The following is a 17,357-nucleotide window of genomic DNA, read 5'->3' as shown; positions in this document are numbered from 1 at the left end:
CTAATTAGGCTTGAGAAAAGTTTTTTTTGTATTCTTTATTTAATATTTGTGGTCGTGAAAATTGATTTAACGGCAATAATTACACCACATCCTCAAACTAGTTAATAACGTAATTTCTGAATAAAATCAGTAGGACTACAACATTTATATACTGGATTATATATAAACGGATAGGTTTGGAGCTACTGGACGGACGATGCCCTCTTAATATACCGCGCAAGAAGTTTGATATACATGTACCTATATAATGTTATTTTAGCTGATAAAAAGTATTGGTAACCTTTTTTCCGCTGAAAATTATGTTACCGTAAAACGGGCCCATCAGAAATCGCGGGGTGAAAAGAAAATTTCGCTACTTTCCTTTACAATGTTATATTTTTTTAAACTAGACTACCATTATTTAATTACACAAACGGGTCTAACGCGATATAATTTCATTGTTTTTACCTTTAATTCCGACTTTTCAGCTGAGTTGCACCAGCTGTGGTCACGGAAAGACTGACGTCTCAACAAATGTCAACGGAGATATTAATAAAACACCACTAAACTACCCGAAATTAGTTAATAAAAATGTTCGGGGTAGACAAAGAAATTGCAGCTTCCGTCAAAGTTTAATGTTTATTGTCCACGGCACGACACACAACACTCACAGTATCCGCACACTGGTCCGAAGATATATCCGCTGGTTTCAACATTTGAATCACTGGTCCCCAAGTAGACGATAATTTGTACCCGTCCTCTCGATTGAAATTTTTAGGGTGTTTTTTAATTTCAATCGCCTCTCTCACGATCCGACGACGATTGAAATTAAAAAACACCCTAAAAATTTCAATCGAGAGGACGGGTACAAATTATCGTCTACTTGGGGACCAGTGATTCAAATGTTGAAACCAGCGGATATATCTTCGGACCAGTGTGCGGATACTGTGAGTGTTGTGTGTCGTGCCGTGGACAATAAACATTAAACTTTGACGGGTAGCTGCAATTTCTTTGTCTACCCCGAACATTTTTATTAACTAATTTCGGGTAGTTGAGTGGTGTTTTATTAATATCTCCGTTGACATTTGTTGAGACGTCAGTCTTTCCGTGACCACAGCTGGTGCAACTCAGCTGAAAAGTCGGAATTAAAGGTAAAAACAATGAAATTATATCGCGTTAGACCCGTTTGTGTAATTAAATATGTGTACAAAACGCGAGAGTTTAAAGTGTTATATAGACTACCATTGCTAATTCTTTTGAGATACAATTATAGTAGAATATTCAATCTTTAATCTGGTAACACGAATCAATCATGAAGTTGATCACAAGTAATTAATTTGATATAGAAGCGCAAGAAGTTTGATAATATATAATTTTATTTTAGTTGATAAAAAGTATTGGTGACCATAACCTTTTTTCCGCTGAAAATTATGTTAGTTTTTGGTAAGGGATTACCACTACGGTGTGATGATTTAAATTATTCGATCTAACAAGTATTTTTGAGTTGTCAACCCTAGCAGGCATCGTATTATCACCCCTTCGCGTTGTATCATTCCCTCCTTAAATCTGTTGCAATTATGTTATATAAGCACTTTACTGGACTAACGAAGATGGGGTAATGCTTTTCGAGATTTGGTTTCGACTCAGAACCCCTAGTGTTCATTCGATAGCGTGACAAGCGTTCGTGTTTGCGTTATGTCTATTTTTGTATGGGAATTTGAACAGCGCGCCAAGCGGGACGTTTTGGAAACTCAAAATCCCATAGAAAATGACACAAAATGCAAACGCGTACGTCACGTCACGCTATCGAATGAAAGTTACTCTAGTCACATAGTAATTAACTTTAAAATTAAACAAAGATTCTGTGATTCTAGACACAAAATACCTATATTATCATTTAGCTGAGCGAGATCATTGCGCGGAATCCTATTATGTCACTACATAGTATAAAACAAAGTCGCTTCTCGCTGTCTGTCTGTCCCTATGTATGCTTAGATCTTTAAAAACAAAGCAACGGATTTTGATGCGGGTTTTTGTAATAGATAGAGTGATTCAAGAGGAAGGGTTATGTATAATTTGTTAACCCGTGCAAAGCCGGGGCGGGTCGCTAGTGCTATACAAATCTGGAAATAAAATCTAAATTTCAAAAAAGAAAACTGACTAGTGACAACCCTAGCTAAGCGCTACCTAGTCCAATTACAGCACACTCGGGAACGGCTCGCTTCAACCCTGAGTCTAGCCTAGGCGTTATGTCTGATTGCCTAATAAAAGATAAGCTAGGCCTCAGAAATAGACTAGTACGGCTACCATCAGTTTGGCACTGACATATACGCTATCGAGAACGTAATTTACGTTCTATACATCTTAGGGTAACATTCCATTTCTGACCACAGCTGCACTACTGGTACTGAACGCGTCGCTGTTACTGTCAATTTCCATAGTAAAAACAACAGTAGTGCAGCTGTCGTTGGAAATGGACTGTCACCTTTACTCGTACTCGCATATTAGTGCGAGCCAGATGTATAGAAGTAAATTACATTCTCGATAGCGTATAAGTATGTCAGTTTTGACACTGTCAGTGACTCATGGTGCGGGTTCTGGCCGTATGACGTTTTAGAGTAATTATGGATGAGATGTCGGTGATGTCTCACCTGAGACTCTAAATATGTCGTGAATATTGACTAAATACAAGGGAATCAAATTCAATCAATCAAAATCAAATGTTTATTATGTATATACTTGTTTAAGCAACAGATTGCGTCAGCGCATCGCGCTGATCCACGCAGATCAATCTAGGGCATAAACCAGCAAAAACATATTGTCTTAGTTGCACTTTACACGGATGTAATACAAATAAGATTTACATATGTGTGCTATAGGTAAAGTTGTGTATATAAAGAAATGCAAATTGTAAATAAATCAGATACCAATTGTCCGTTGGTGTTTCACTACCTCTATACCCAAAAAACCTCTGCTTGCTCAGGGCGACACTCTGAGAGTAGAGGCTCCCATCCACCACCTTTTTACAGGAACCCTTGCTGTGGCATAAGACTCCTTCAGCCTTAATCGGTCGCTTGAGCCTGGGCGATCGGCAGCAAGTATCCATCCAAACCACCTTGATCCCCCCCCGTAGGGAATCCGTCTGTTACCGATAGGTCTCCCGGTACAGACATCCTTGTCATAGAATAAGTTAGGGCTAGGGAAGTAGGGAATTAGGCCAATAGGATCCCTTGCTATCGCCTCCCACCTTATTTTATGCAGTCTGTGCAGGCACATGCAACGCCTGAGTACCAGTTGATTCCATAACGATTCAGTCCATTTAGTAATCCAGGTACTCGGCCTTAGCGTGTGGCTGTACAATACTTAAATATGTATTTAGCTATCCTATAGTCGCCTAGTTTTAGTACAAGCTTTGCTAAAGTTGCAGCGTACTACGTAGGCGAACAACACGCGAACGCGAAGCGAAGCGATGCGGCGCGGGGTGAATCAATCCTTTGATACCTATAGAAGTGTCCTACGTGGGCGATCTCGTTGCGAACACGAACGCTGTGGGCCCGCCGCGCCGCGCCGCAGCAGTAACGCTGCTGCAGTCGCAATTGCAATACCACATTTAGGTTACTGGTGGCACTGTGGCTCAAATCCTGTCGTATAATTTGAGGAGATTTGTGCCAAAAACATACAAAAGAGTATTGATGATGACGTTAGGCTGTCTAACGTTTTAAGGGGCCACTGATTATCAGTCCCTCGGATCGGACGATATCAGCCTGTCAGTTGTTCGGAACTGTCAACTTTTTGAAGTGAAAACTTCTTTAGCGGCGCTGTGCACTTTTTGTGATGGGGAAATGTTAAACGCGTAACAGGTGTCACGTGACCGTAAGAAGTAAGACGGACACGTGACCTGATCGAAAAACTGTTACTTCAATGTCATTGAGTTTTTCTTTATTGATTTAAATTTAAATGCCATCTAGTGAGTTTCCCTCTAACTGGTATTAATATATAACTCGAGTACCAACAGTGATGTGCTTAGGGGTTTCAAGTAATGCGACGAAATAACGCTAGATGGCGTTAACCTCAATTATACATAGTGCTGCAGACATTTTCCAATACCTAGTGATTGAATTTTCACTTCTGCCGGCACTCCCTGAGTGCAACCCGTTGTTTTTTAGGGTTCCGTACCCAAAGGGTAAAAACGGGTCCCTATTACTAAGACTCTGCTGTCCGTCCGTCTGTCACCAGGCTGTATCTCACGAACCGTGATAGCTAGACAGTTGAAATTTTCACAGATGATGTATTTGTGTTGCCGCTATAACAACAAATACTAAAAACAGAATAAAATAAAGATTTAAGTGGGGCTCCCATACAACAAACGTGATTTTTGACCGAAGTTAAGCAACGTCTGGCGGGGTCAGTACTTGGATGGGTGACCGTTTTTTTCTTGTTTTGCTCTATTTTTTGTTGATGGTGCGGAACCCTCCGTGCGCGAGTCCGACTCGCACTTGGCCGGTTTTTGTTCTAACTAACAGCCTGATGCCGTCCGGCAGACTGATGTAAGTACTTAATCAGCTGGTGTGCCTTTATACACAATTTTTCCACATACATTGAAACAAGGATTGATGTAAAGAAATCCCGCCCTAACACGGTAGTACAACTCTGATTCGTGAGATATTTTCAACATGAAACAACAAACAGAGCCGTGTCATTAGACGTATCCAAGGATATAGATTTAGCTGGAGACCTAGAAGAGTCTGTAGCGAACCTTTTTCGGTTGGCTTACCTCCGCCTGCGAAAGCAGGCCGCTAAGTCAATGATATGCCTAGGTGTCAATTTAATTGTCTAATATAAGATATTCTTGTTATGTCAGAATAAATATTAATACGTTTTAGCTATATGAGATTAATTATTTATTTAATCCTAAATAGGAGTCCCACAAGTCTTATGACGGTTTTATATTGTCAACTAGCCCGCCCGGCTTTGCACGGGTTAACAAATTATACACAAACCTTCCTTAAGAATCACTCTATCGATAGGAGAAAACCGCATGAAAATCCGTTTAGTAGTTTTTGAGTTTATCGTGAACATATAAACACACAAACTGTGACGTATTCTGCTCTTGTAAAGAGGTTTATATACAGTGTTTTTTTATGTTCGTAATTTTATATTTGGTTTTAGAACCTTGTCAATGTAAATAGAACAATTTGAATACGTTGCTATAGCAGTCTACAAAACACCCTCGTCTTAACAAAACCTATTCCTGTAATTTTCTCTGTAATACAATTGTGCTACGTTTAAAGGTGACAGTCCATTTCCAACCGCAGCGGCACTACTGTTCATTTTACTATGGAAATTGACAGTAACACCGACGCGTTCAGTACCAGTAGTGCAGCTGCGATCAGAAATGGAATGTTACCCTAATAAGGTGTTTCTGTGATAGCGTAACCATTACACAAACAGACAGACGCGGCGGGGACTTTGTTTTACCTATAAGGTGTAGTGATAAAGACCTGGCGGCCTAGCCAAGGTGACGATCGCTATCGCTTCGCCATCGAATCGCTTTGTGTCTCTTTATCACTCTTCCATATTAGTGTGACAGTGACAGTTGCGTTTCGTTCGCTACGGAGCGTTAGCCAGGAGCCGTAGCCAAGATGACAATCATTTAAGGCCACCCCACACTAGCGTCTTTTGGGAATCGGCGTTCAGTCAGCGCTATGGAAAATTACGTCGTTACGTCGTCATAGACATTACGTCACGCCATCGAATGAAATTTACGAAATTTAGTAGAATAGGAATAAAACATGACTGTGAATCTTTACGTAGGTACTAAGATTAAATGCGAAATTTAAATGACTCTGTCTGTTAACTCTTCATGCTTAAACGGCTGATCTGATCTGATGTGGTGAGGAAATCATTTTAGGCCCGGGGAAGGATACAGGATAGTTCTAATCATCATCATTACTTCACGGAGACGAAGTTCCGAGCAAAAGCTAGTCTAAAATGAAAAGAAAGGATTCTAAGAATTTACTACGAGTGAATCAAAATTTGATTTAAATTAGGCCTATTCCAGTATCGTGGTATCTTCGTGGGCCATTAAATAGACTAAGTAAAATTTAGAGTGAGCGTGTAAGGGCGCAACACGTTTAATCCATTCCTCGCGATGCGCCCCGCTTTTATTACGGGGCACATTGAGGTTACACCGAGAAGATATATTCCGTGAAACGGGGTGGAAAGACATGATTTTCAACTTCCGCAATGATTTTAATAACATTTCGAGTCATAAAAGTAGGAATGTTTCTCGTTTTCACAACAGTATTGCAGCGTGACGTTACTTTATTTCATATTAGCTTTTGCTTGCGACTTCTGCGTGGAATTAGCAGCAGCTAAAGTAAGTATAGCGCCTGGATAATGTTAATAGCAATCATTCAATTTGCGCATTGCTTACTTCAATTATTAGGCAATTCATTAATTCCGTCCACCTATGCACTCTCTTCAAGAATGATTTCTGACATAAAAACTATCCTTTATCCTTCCCCGGGATTCAAACTATCTGTATGCCAAATTTCAACTAAATCGGTTCAGCCGTTTAAGCGTGAAGAGGTAACAGACTGACAGACATACAGACATTACTGCCGCAATGTCAAAATCGATGCTGCCGCCCAGATTTATGACATTTGAGTCAGAAATGCAGTCAACAGTAATGTCGCGCCGCAATACTGCAGTAATGATGGCGTAGTCTGAACTCGAACGGTACTTTTAAATAAACTTTTCAGACGGCCAAAATTAAATTTGCATACAGGGTGATTCTTGGCTACAGTATCTACGCTCTAATCCTATTATCTCTAAAAAGCCAAAGTTTCCTTACTGCGAAACTTGTTCGTAATACCTGAAGTGCAGTAATTGAATTTTATCAACATCTAAGTTTCTAATATGGTTGCTTGTGTTAAGGGGATACATCGCACAGTGCAATCCCCTCACTGAATTCCACGCTATACTTTTAGGTGATATATAGCTTCTAGGCTATACGCTATAATTTTTTATCGTCTTAGAAAGGTGCCAAGTTAGTTATCAATATTCGCTTATTCTGGACCTATTTTACCTTAAAACTGTAGTAGAGTCTGTTCGGAAAGAGATGAGTCGTAAAAATTATGGGATCCAATACATTCTACGACTCTTCTCTTTCCGCACAGACTATATACCTGTGGTAAGTATATGTGTCTATAAGCTTGTATAAACGACTTTAGTTGTACTAAAATTATGGTTCAAAAGTTCAACGCATAATTCATCAATACCCATGTTCTTTTTGGTGGGTTAAGATTCTTTTCGTTGTCTTATTTTTTGTCCCCAAAAAATATGGCGGAGTGGAGCTTTTTGTATAGGGTGAAATTGAGTTTTTAATTTTTCTCAAGATAATTAAGTATAATTTTCAGCTAGAAATACATGCATTAGCACTCAATTTTTTTTTGATAAAAGACAAAAATAGAAGCGTGATAGAGTGCAGGAATTTTGACCCTGTTGAGTTTTTTCTTCGTTTTGTGAAAATGATTTTTCTTAGAACTGCGATATTCAAATAATATTCACACCTGAAGATATTTGTGTTAGTTTTGGCCATAGTTGGGAGGTTCTGTACCCGTAGCATGCCCCGTACCATGAGTTACCGACAGTGTCAAATCTGACATATAGGTACGCTAAAGTCTTCGTAATTTACTTTCTATACATCTCGCTCGCACTAATACGCGAGTACGAGCGAGACGCATAGAAAGTAAGTTACGTCCTCGATAGCGTTTATGTCAGTGCCAAACTGGTGGTAGCCACACTGGACTATATTTGGGTGTTTTAACGGTATTACTTTGTATGCGAGTTTAGGTACCGTTTAGCAGGTTCAGTCACACTTAGCAAAACAGCTCAGTTTGGATGTATCCCCTTAAGTAACTTAGTGATATAAACTGCTCACAACTTTGCGACTTGTTAATTCGACTAGGAGCTAAACTACAAAGTGCAGTGTGGGGAAATCACCTCAGTCTGGTTTTTGGATATGTGTGTATCAGCGGCGGCGCGGTGGTACAATTCCCAATGGCTTAATTTAAAACAATGGGGCACTTTAATTTAATAAGTTTAAGGAAAAAACCGGCCAAGTGCGAGTCGGACTCGCCCATGAAGGGTTCCGTATTTAGGCGATTTATGACGTATAAAAAAAAACTACTTACTAGATCTCGTTCAAACCAATTTTCGGTGGAAGTTTTACTGTACATCATATATTTTTTTAGTTTTATCATTCTCTTATTTTAGAAGTTACAGGGGGGGGGGGACACACATTTTACCACTTTGGAAGTGTCTCTCGCGCAAACTCTTCAGTTTAGAAAAAAATGATATTAGAAACCTCAATATCATTTTTGAAGACCTATCCATAGATACCCCACACGTATGGGTTTGATGAAAAAAAAATTTTTGAGTTTCAGTTCGAAGTATGGGGACCCCAAAAATTTATTGTTTTTTTCTATTTTTGTGTGAAAATCTTAATGCGGTTCACAGAATACATCTACTTACCAAGTTTCAACACTATAGTTCTTATAGTTTCGGAGAAAAGTGGCTGTGACATACGGACGGACAGACAGACGGACAGACAGACAGACAGACATGACGAATCTATAAGGGTTCCGTTTTTTGCCATTTGGCTACGGAACCCTAAAAAGGCCAGGTAATGTGCACACCAATGAGTACGAGTAAGTTGTGAAATCTGAATATTGCTATAAACTTGTACTAGCAGGTGTGATGCAACAACAATACAACAACAATACAGTACAATACAAATCCTCTTTATTGCACAACCTCAATAAACATTTACAGAGAGACACACATAATACATGAATACAGTGGTAACAACAGGCGGCCTTATCGCTAAAGTGCGATTTCTTCCAGACAACCAAACAACATTAAACAACAACACAACAACAAACAGACACAAAAAACAACATTAAACAGGTTGGCCCAAATTACCCGAACAACTTTAACTTGAAATTCAACTCCTAAGGGCATCTAAGGGGAAGAAAATCCAGTTGTGACGAAAACTGGTCAAAGGATAAATTAACATTTTAATAACAGTGATCTGTTTTCGTGTTCCAAATTTCAAATATTATAAATTTCGAACAATCGACTCAAAAGTGCGCGTGTAACGATTCTCGGACAGCGTTCGACATCTCACTAAATTACTTTCAATCTCCCGCGATAATTAGACTGCGTAAATCAATCCCGAGAGTGGCGGGATCCGATGCCGGTGACTCAGGGGACGGTAATACGGGGAACTTCTGTTATTCGGAAAATAACTAGTAGGGTAACGGCACCAGTGGCCAGCCAGGTACCAGTGGTCAGCCTTTTGAGTCGTTTATTGGTCATAAATATCTGGTATATTCGTTTAAACGAATCGCGAGTACTCAAATAGGAGCTATGATTCCTTATTGGTTAATACGTCACACGACAGGTGCGGTGAGGGAACGGGGGGAAGAAATATACTCGTTCATACAGGTGCTGTTTGTCCACGAGTGCAATAGTGTCATGTCCGCCATATTTTTTACTGCACGTGGTGTTCTCTTAACAGGCAAGAAAAACTATGTTTTAATGTTAAAAGTTATTGTTTTTGTTAATGATTGGTTTATTTATTAGTTTATCTATTAAATTGCATTATATTTGAATGAAAATATCAATATTTTACTTATAAATTGAGGGGGCTGGCCACTGGATAACACTTTTTTCCAAAGAATCCAGTGCCCAGCCCCCCACGGCTGACCTTTGGGTTATTCGTTTATTTTATTATTTTCGAGCCAATGCGACCGTTAGGACCGTTAAATTTACATTTTCAAATTTAGTTAGGCATGCCCTAGTCAATTTAAAGTAAAATCCAGTAGTCAGCCGCATTTGAAATAACGTTTTAATGCGGCTGAGCACTGGGTTTCGCGGATCCAGTACTCAGCCATTGACCTTGCTTGGTACGTGTCCGCCAAAAATATGTCCACATTTTTAAACACTATCTCATTGAAATAAGATTCAAAAGTGTATACATATTTTTGACGTTAACTATACATAACTATCATTTTGCTTTTTCCTGGTCGGTATATGACTTTGTTTATTAATGATAGGTTAGATCTGCATAGACTCGATTAATTATTTTTTACCGAATACCTACTAGGAACAAAATTATATATTACCTGATTTACCTCGTTAATTTTTGACGGATTAATTATTAGAAAATAAATATTGCGATTCTTAGTTTGCAAGAATAATGTTAATTAATTAAGTACCTATGGCCAACAAATTTCGTGTCATAAGAATTGTATGCACCTATAAGATTTTTTTTATTAAATAAGTAAACAAGTAGGTAAGTAATACATATATGCAAAAAAAATATAAACTAAAATTACAAAATACAACTAACTACAATAACGATAACAAAAATTATAAAAAAATATATATTATAATATCGTTGATTTTGATATAAATATTAGTGATTTTAATCTAATTATTATGAATAGTTTATATAGGCTGAGTACTGGGTACACAGAGGCTGCTTACTGGATTTTGGAGGCTGACTACTGGAGAAAAGTGCCACTTTTTGTTTAAACTTAATTAGAGATATTATAAAGAGGATTGTTATTTTTTTTAATATTTTGTTTTAAAACTATGATAAACAATTGATCTAACCATGTCATTTGTTTAATTGTCCGACTAATCCTGTAGAAATGCCGAACGTTCAAACTTAAAAAAGTAGTTATAAGGGCTGACTACTGGTGCCTTTACCCTATCTAGGTATAGCTTTAAACTTGAAAAGTTTCCAAAAACTGAATCGAAACGAAACGGGAAACCGGACTAATCCCAATATGGTTTAGTTTACCCTCTGGGTTGGAAGGTAACATGGTCAAACTAGTACCTACACAAAGTCATGGGATAAGACAAGTGGACCTCAGGCTCCCATGAGCCGTAGCAAAATGCGAGGAAGAAGATGTCGGTGGCTGATCGTAATATCCGCCAGATCACAAAATTCCTAGGCATATCGTGAAACGTGAATATCGTTGTTTCGTTCCGCTACGTGGGGCTCCGTCTATTCAGAGAACAGTTTGCCCTATAAGAAGTAATCTAACAATCCTATCCTACCTACCTATTCGTTTAATGTGACTACTATTAAAACATTACACAACAACTTTACAATCGAGCGGATATTACGATCAGCCGCCGACATAGTCATATCGTTCTGCTGATATTTATCACTGACACGTGAAAACAGTTAATGAAGTTGTCAGCGGTGTCATCGAGTTATAAGTTTTTATTTGCGGCCAACTCTGTGAATATCACGTGAAAAGGTGGCTTCTTCAAGTGAAATAATATATAGTATCTTTCGGGCTAGGCAGTATTATTAGAATCCTGCGTACACAAGCACATTGCGTAAGCAGATGGTAAAAAGCCTGGTTGTGATGTTGAGTTCATCTAAGATTAATACATTAGTAGGTATGGTATACGTCCCTCGCCCACAGCGACTTTTTGTAGCGATGCAGTATAGCGATGCTGTCGCGCGTTAGTAGCGATACAGACGCGACGCGGTCGCTAGCTGTGTGCCCTCGCCCACATAACACGATTCAGTCGCGATGCAAACGCGATACCGTCGCGCTTCTGTCGCGATGCAAACGCGATACGGTCGCGCTTCTGTCGCGATGCGAACACGTATCGTATCGTTATTCGTTCTGCTCGCTGTAATATCCCCCCGTATGTTTCCCACAGCGACTTCATTAAGGTCCGATGTAGAAAGGATTGTCGGTTCATTAATTATAAGGGGTTTACACTGTTTATCACGATCGAGACGAATCGCCTTAGCGCTTGTTATATTTTCACGATTTTCTATACAATGCGATTAGAAATTAAGTGGGTTTTAGCAAATCTGCGAGGCGTATCAAAATTGTTTTCTAATAAATTCATAACATGACTACAGTTTGATTTTAAACAAGAGATGAAATTATGCCTTTCACCCGAGTCTTTTCATACCTACTTTTCATTTCGATTAAGAGGACAGTAAAATGCATTTGTATTTTTTAAAACATGACTAAGTATAACTTTTTATGGTATTTCTTACTTTCAACTAGCAATTTAGGTAAAAGTGTCGTTATTTATGGAATGGGGAATTAAATTTATTAGAATGGAAATTTCAACTCCTTGTCGCAATAAAAAAATCGTACTTGGACAGGAACATGCTCTAGTACGGAAACGCATCATTTTCGGCAAACTTTTTAGAACAACAATGTATCTCTTTCAGAGCATGAGAAATTAAAATATTATAAAACACGACATGAATATATTTTTAATATATTTATTGTATAGGAACAAAACACTCAAAAACATTCAACGCGCAAAAACAATGTACCTACCAAACAAAAAAACACCTCTCAAATTACTCTATTGCCGATTGTTTCCAAATCTTTTCACGACCATTTTAAACGGTTTCATTCTCGATAAAACGGACCCATTGTCTATTCCCGAAAAATATTTTTCAGCCCCTATTATCGTGTTTGAAAAATTACATCTTTTTACAAGCATTGAGGGTATAATGAATTAAGGGGAGGTTCTTTAAGTTGATGGATAGTATGTCATTTTGATTAAATGAGAGTGGTTCTTACAAATAGTGACCTAGATTCTGTTGTTATGGGGAAAGTTTGGATTATGAAGGTTTTGTTAAGTGGTTTAGTTTAAAAAGCGGCCAAGTGCGAGTCGGACTCGCGCACGGAGGGTTCCGCACCATCAACAAAAAATACAGCAAAACAAGCAAAAAAACGGTCACCCATCCAAGTACTGACCCCGCCCGACATTGCTTAACTTCGGTCAAAAATCACGTTTGTTGTATGGGAGCCCCACTTAAATCTTTATTTTATTCTGTTTTTAGTATTTGTTGTTATAGCGCCAACAGAAATACATCATCTGTGAAAATTTCAACTGTCTAGCTATCACGGTTCGTGAGATACAGCCTGGTGACAGACGGAAGGACGGACGGACGGACGGACGGACGGACAGCGGAGTCTTAGTTATTCCCGTTTAGTTTTCCCGTTTTTACCCTTTGGGTACGGAACCCTAAAAAGGAAGATTTTTAGTGCGTTAGTTTTTTCACGGGGTGTACAGTCGCCATCAGATATATCGGAGCGGTCAAGACGCTCACAAATATCTGAACACGCCACTATTGTCAAGGCGTTGGAGTGCGCGTTCAGATATTGTGAACACCTTGGCCGCTCCGATATATTTGATTTGTACCTACTGCCAGTGTTAACGATTTAATTTATAAAATAATATTTAATTTCCTTGATAATTAGCTACTTTCCTACTAGTCAAATCAGCTTCTTTTTTAGAACTGTCAAAACGATTTGCTAATATGTATTTATATGAAAACATGTGTAGTGACGTCACAGTCAACTCACCTACTTTTTATACTTCTATCCCATTTATTAAATAAAAATTGTGTTTAAAAATAATTGCTACCTATGTTTTTCTAATAATTATTTGGGGCACGGTGTGAAATAATTTGTTTTAAGTAGAGGAAAGTACCCAATTTGCGTTATTATCGTTGTCGCAATGCTGTCGCGATTGGGACGTTAAACAACGTCACGTCTCGCGATTGACAGTTAAATCGTACATTTTGCAATGCCGTAACGCTTTATCGATTGCAATCTGAATCTAAAGGTTAGGTAGGCGTTAAAAAAACAGAAATCTCATTGTGTCATAAAATTTGGAAAGAAAAGATGAAATTGAATATATAGCACACACACTAACCAACTCAGATTTCATGTCTCGATTAATTAATTAATCTTATAAATAGATAGGTACATAAACTAAGTCAATATGACAGACAAACTTTTATTAGCTTATAGAAGCTTGTTAATATGCGTTTATGAATAACGTCATAAGTTATATGTGACGTTATCTATAAAAAGTGACCTTATTGTCGATGGCGGTTACGCCATTATTAACGATGCTCCGATATAAATACAATGCCGCGCGACGCTGTGCGGCGTAAGCGCCATCGACAATAAGGTCCCTTTTCATAGATAATGCCCCATATACATCCATACAAACAAGATAAAACTAACTTTTACAGTTAAGTACATAAGGTATGGTGTTACTTGACCGCCCTAGTGCGGTAATTAGGTACCACAATACGTGCCTATGTCGAAAATTTAAAGGGCCATATTTATGTACTGTAAAACGTTGTACAATACACGTGCGAATAGGTAATTCGCAACTCGTGTCGATTTAAAACACTCCCGAAAACACTCCCTTCGGTCGTGTTTTAATTTATCGCCACTCGTTTCGAATTTCCTCTTCTTCGCACTTGTATCGAAAATAAAGTTGCCAGTTGAAATAAAAATGATGGAGGGGAATCGCTTTAAATTAAAATTAAAAAACTGGTTAATTGAAAATGTATTTTACAACCTAAATGAGTTTTTTCTGGAATCACCAGTTTGTTAAGTATAAGTTAGTCAGTAAGCTAGTATAGTTAGTAGTTTTAAGATCATATTGTATGCTCGAAATGGGCAACTGTTGATTCGATATCTCATGTTTATGACATCTTATGTACACAGTTTACAATTAATAAATACTTTTTCTACTCCAGCACTTAAATGTGTCAATTAAATGACTGACAGTGATATCTAAAGCAATGTCATTTGAATGCTTTGTCTATAGGCTCATAAGATGACTGCTAGCAGTCATCTTATGAGTATAATACAACTGCTTTATTTTTTTTAAAGATACAAGTTCCGATCATCTTGATTGAAAGAGGTATGTTTTCATTTACAATAATAACTCTTTTTTTTTTTTTAATAATAACTCTTTTTTTTTTTTAATAATAACTCAATTTTTTTTAAATAATAACTCTTTTTTTTTAATAATAACTCTTTTTTTTAATAATAACTCTTTTTTTTAATAATAACTTTTTTTTTTTTTTTTTTTTTTTTTTTTTTTTTTTTTTTTTTTTTTTTTTTTTTTGCTGCAGCTGTCATAGAAAAAGTAATGTATGCAACAGCTCATAATTGGTTCTTAAAATTCTCGGGTCTTTTTTTACAAAACTCGACTACGTCTCGTTTTGTAACTTCGACCCTTGAATTTTAAGAACCCTTATTATATCACTGTTGCATAAACTACTATTACTTTACTTTACTTTATAACTATTTCCAACCTGACCACCATTTTGAAAAACGTTTGAACCCATAAAACGCCCTAGAATCGCGATTTTCTCGACTCCGTGTCATCTTAACTCACAATAAAATTGCACAGTTAATGCTACACTTAAATTCAGTGAACGTGCGTTATCTATGGTAACCGCCATTTTTATTTTCCTCACGTTGTCGGCATTGTGCTAACAGGGATAATCTTAACTCACCTTTGTTAGACTTTACTCCCTTGATAATAAGGTTTATGTTATATCAAGTTATAGAGTTGAGGATGGAACGACGGTCGGTAATCTTAATTGATCATAGGTGAGCCTTACGACTTTGATGATAAGGTTTATGTTATATACAGATAATAGTTTACGATGCTGGGTAAAAGATGGCGTTGACGGTATACATAAAAGATGATTGGTCAGATATTGAGCGATATGGGGTGGCCAGGTGTGAAGAGTTTGTGGGATTGGAAATTATATTTGTAAAAATTACCATTAAGGATGACTCACGGTAGACCGGGCCGGGGCTGGGCCGGAACTTCCGGCGCTTCGTTTTCTATGGTACTTTCCATTTGATCACCATATCAGCCGTCATAGAAAATGATATGTCAATAATAATAATATGTTACTCTTCGAAGAGTTCGAAGGCCGCAAAAATATGTGACGCGCTATTATGGCTCTACAAATAAGATTGTGTCAGATATTTTTGCGGCCTTCTCTGTGTAACATGTAATTGCAGGACTGTACAGAAATCAATACCTTGACCATACTTGTATACACAAGCGGCCTGGACGTGATGATATATTATTCAAATTCAATCTAAATTCCAAAGCGCAATGACCTGAATCGAATGGAAGTTACCTGAGAAACTTGCAAGTTGGAATAAAAGCAGTAAAAATACGGAAATCAAACAACTGGCCTTACTGTAGGTTACGAGTCCCGGGGCGCGCCGCAACTTATCCTTTGCTGGCCAAGGCCGGGAAACACTCGTACAGTATGTCATAATTGTTCCAAGAGGTATACATGTAAATTGCCCGGAATAGGGTATTTGACTACATATTTAGTAAAATCAGTTTATTTTTACGAACTGTCAAAACGATTTTGTTACTATGGAATTTATATGAAACACTACCATGTGACGTCACAATCAAATTACCTACTCTTTGTAGTTTATATGTGTTATTACGGTCTAAATTGAATTAAATTACAATAAACTACAGATTTAAAACAGTGCACGAAGACTCTGTAATTCGAGATAAATTGATTTAGATACCTACTGTCTTCTGTCCGCTGTATTGCCATAGAGAAAAAAATACATAGAGTGCTCACTCCATACATCAGTTTTAGTACCAAAAAGACTATTAGCATCTAGCATCGAGTAGCGGAACTATCAGTACTGCTACTTGACAATAGATGTAGCACCGACCGGAAAGTCTTATGCTGTTGAGTTAAGACTTTCCGGTCGGTGGTACAATCTATTGTCAAGTAGCAGTACTGATAGTTCCGCTACTCGATGCTAGAATATGTAGACACTGAAATTAATAGTCTGAACTGATGTATGGAGTGAGCACTCTTGTCTTACTATATTTCTCTATGGTACTGCTAAGTGGTGGCCCGGTAGCCTCAGGGGATACCTGATAAAGGTACCTAACTCAGATCTCAGATAATAAAGGAAATGTACTGTTCGCAAATTAGCGCTTTTCTCTAAATTGAGTAGGATTTTAAGGTATTTAGGTTAGGTATGACAGATGTAGGTATTCCGGGGTCTTAACGAATTATATAAATTATGCTGTTATTAAAATAATAGGGACTAACCCTTTAGGGAATTCAAAGACATATCGTGAGGTGACAAGCAAAACTCACTAATTACCACTACAAGTTCATAGCCATAGTGAACCATATTTAGTACTAAAGAAGGCAGATTTTTGTTTAAATATTTTTTAGTAATTAGTGAGTTTTGCTTGCCACCTGACGATATATGGCAGTTATAATTATTATCTCTATTGACAGGTTTTAAACGAGCAATTCTTGTATATCATTTATGTATGTATGTATGTCACTTTATTACACATAAACAAGTTTACAAAAAACAGAAACAACAGAGTCAATATGTAAGTTTATGTACAAAGGCGAGCTTATCTCTAATAGAGATTTATATACCATATTATAATTCGGGGATCTCGGAAACGGCTGTAACGAT

The 17,357-nt window shown here is 37.7% G+C and overlaps 1 long non-coding RNA gene across 1 annotated transcript in view; it reads right to left on the bottom strand.

The window, feature by feature from the left end:
• The window catches only part of LOC134658889 (uncharacterized), a 582,766-nt gene that overhangs the window by 399,479 nt on the left and 165,930 nt on the right, over positions 1-17,357 (bottom strand). The window lies entirely within an intron of this gene.

The sequence above is a fragment of the Cydia amplana genome, chromosome 23 (assembly GCF_948474715.1).
Source record: "Cydia amplana chromosome 23, ilCydAmpl1.1, whole genome shotgun sequence".
Taxonomy (NCBI): Eukaryota; Metazoa; Arthropoda; class Insecta; order Lepidoptera; family Tortricidae; genus Cydia; species Cydia amplana.
Note: the sequence above shows the minus strand (reverse complement) of the source record. Positions and strands in the feature narration are given on the sequence as shown.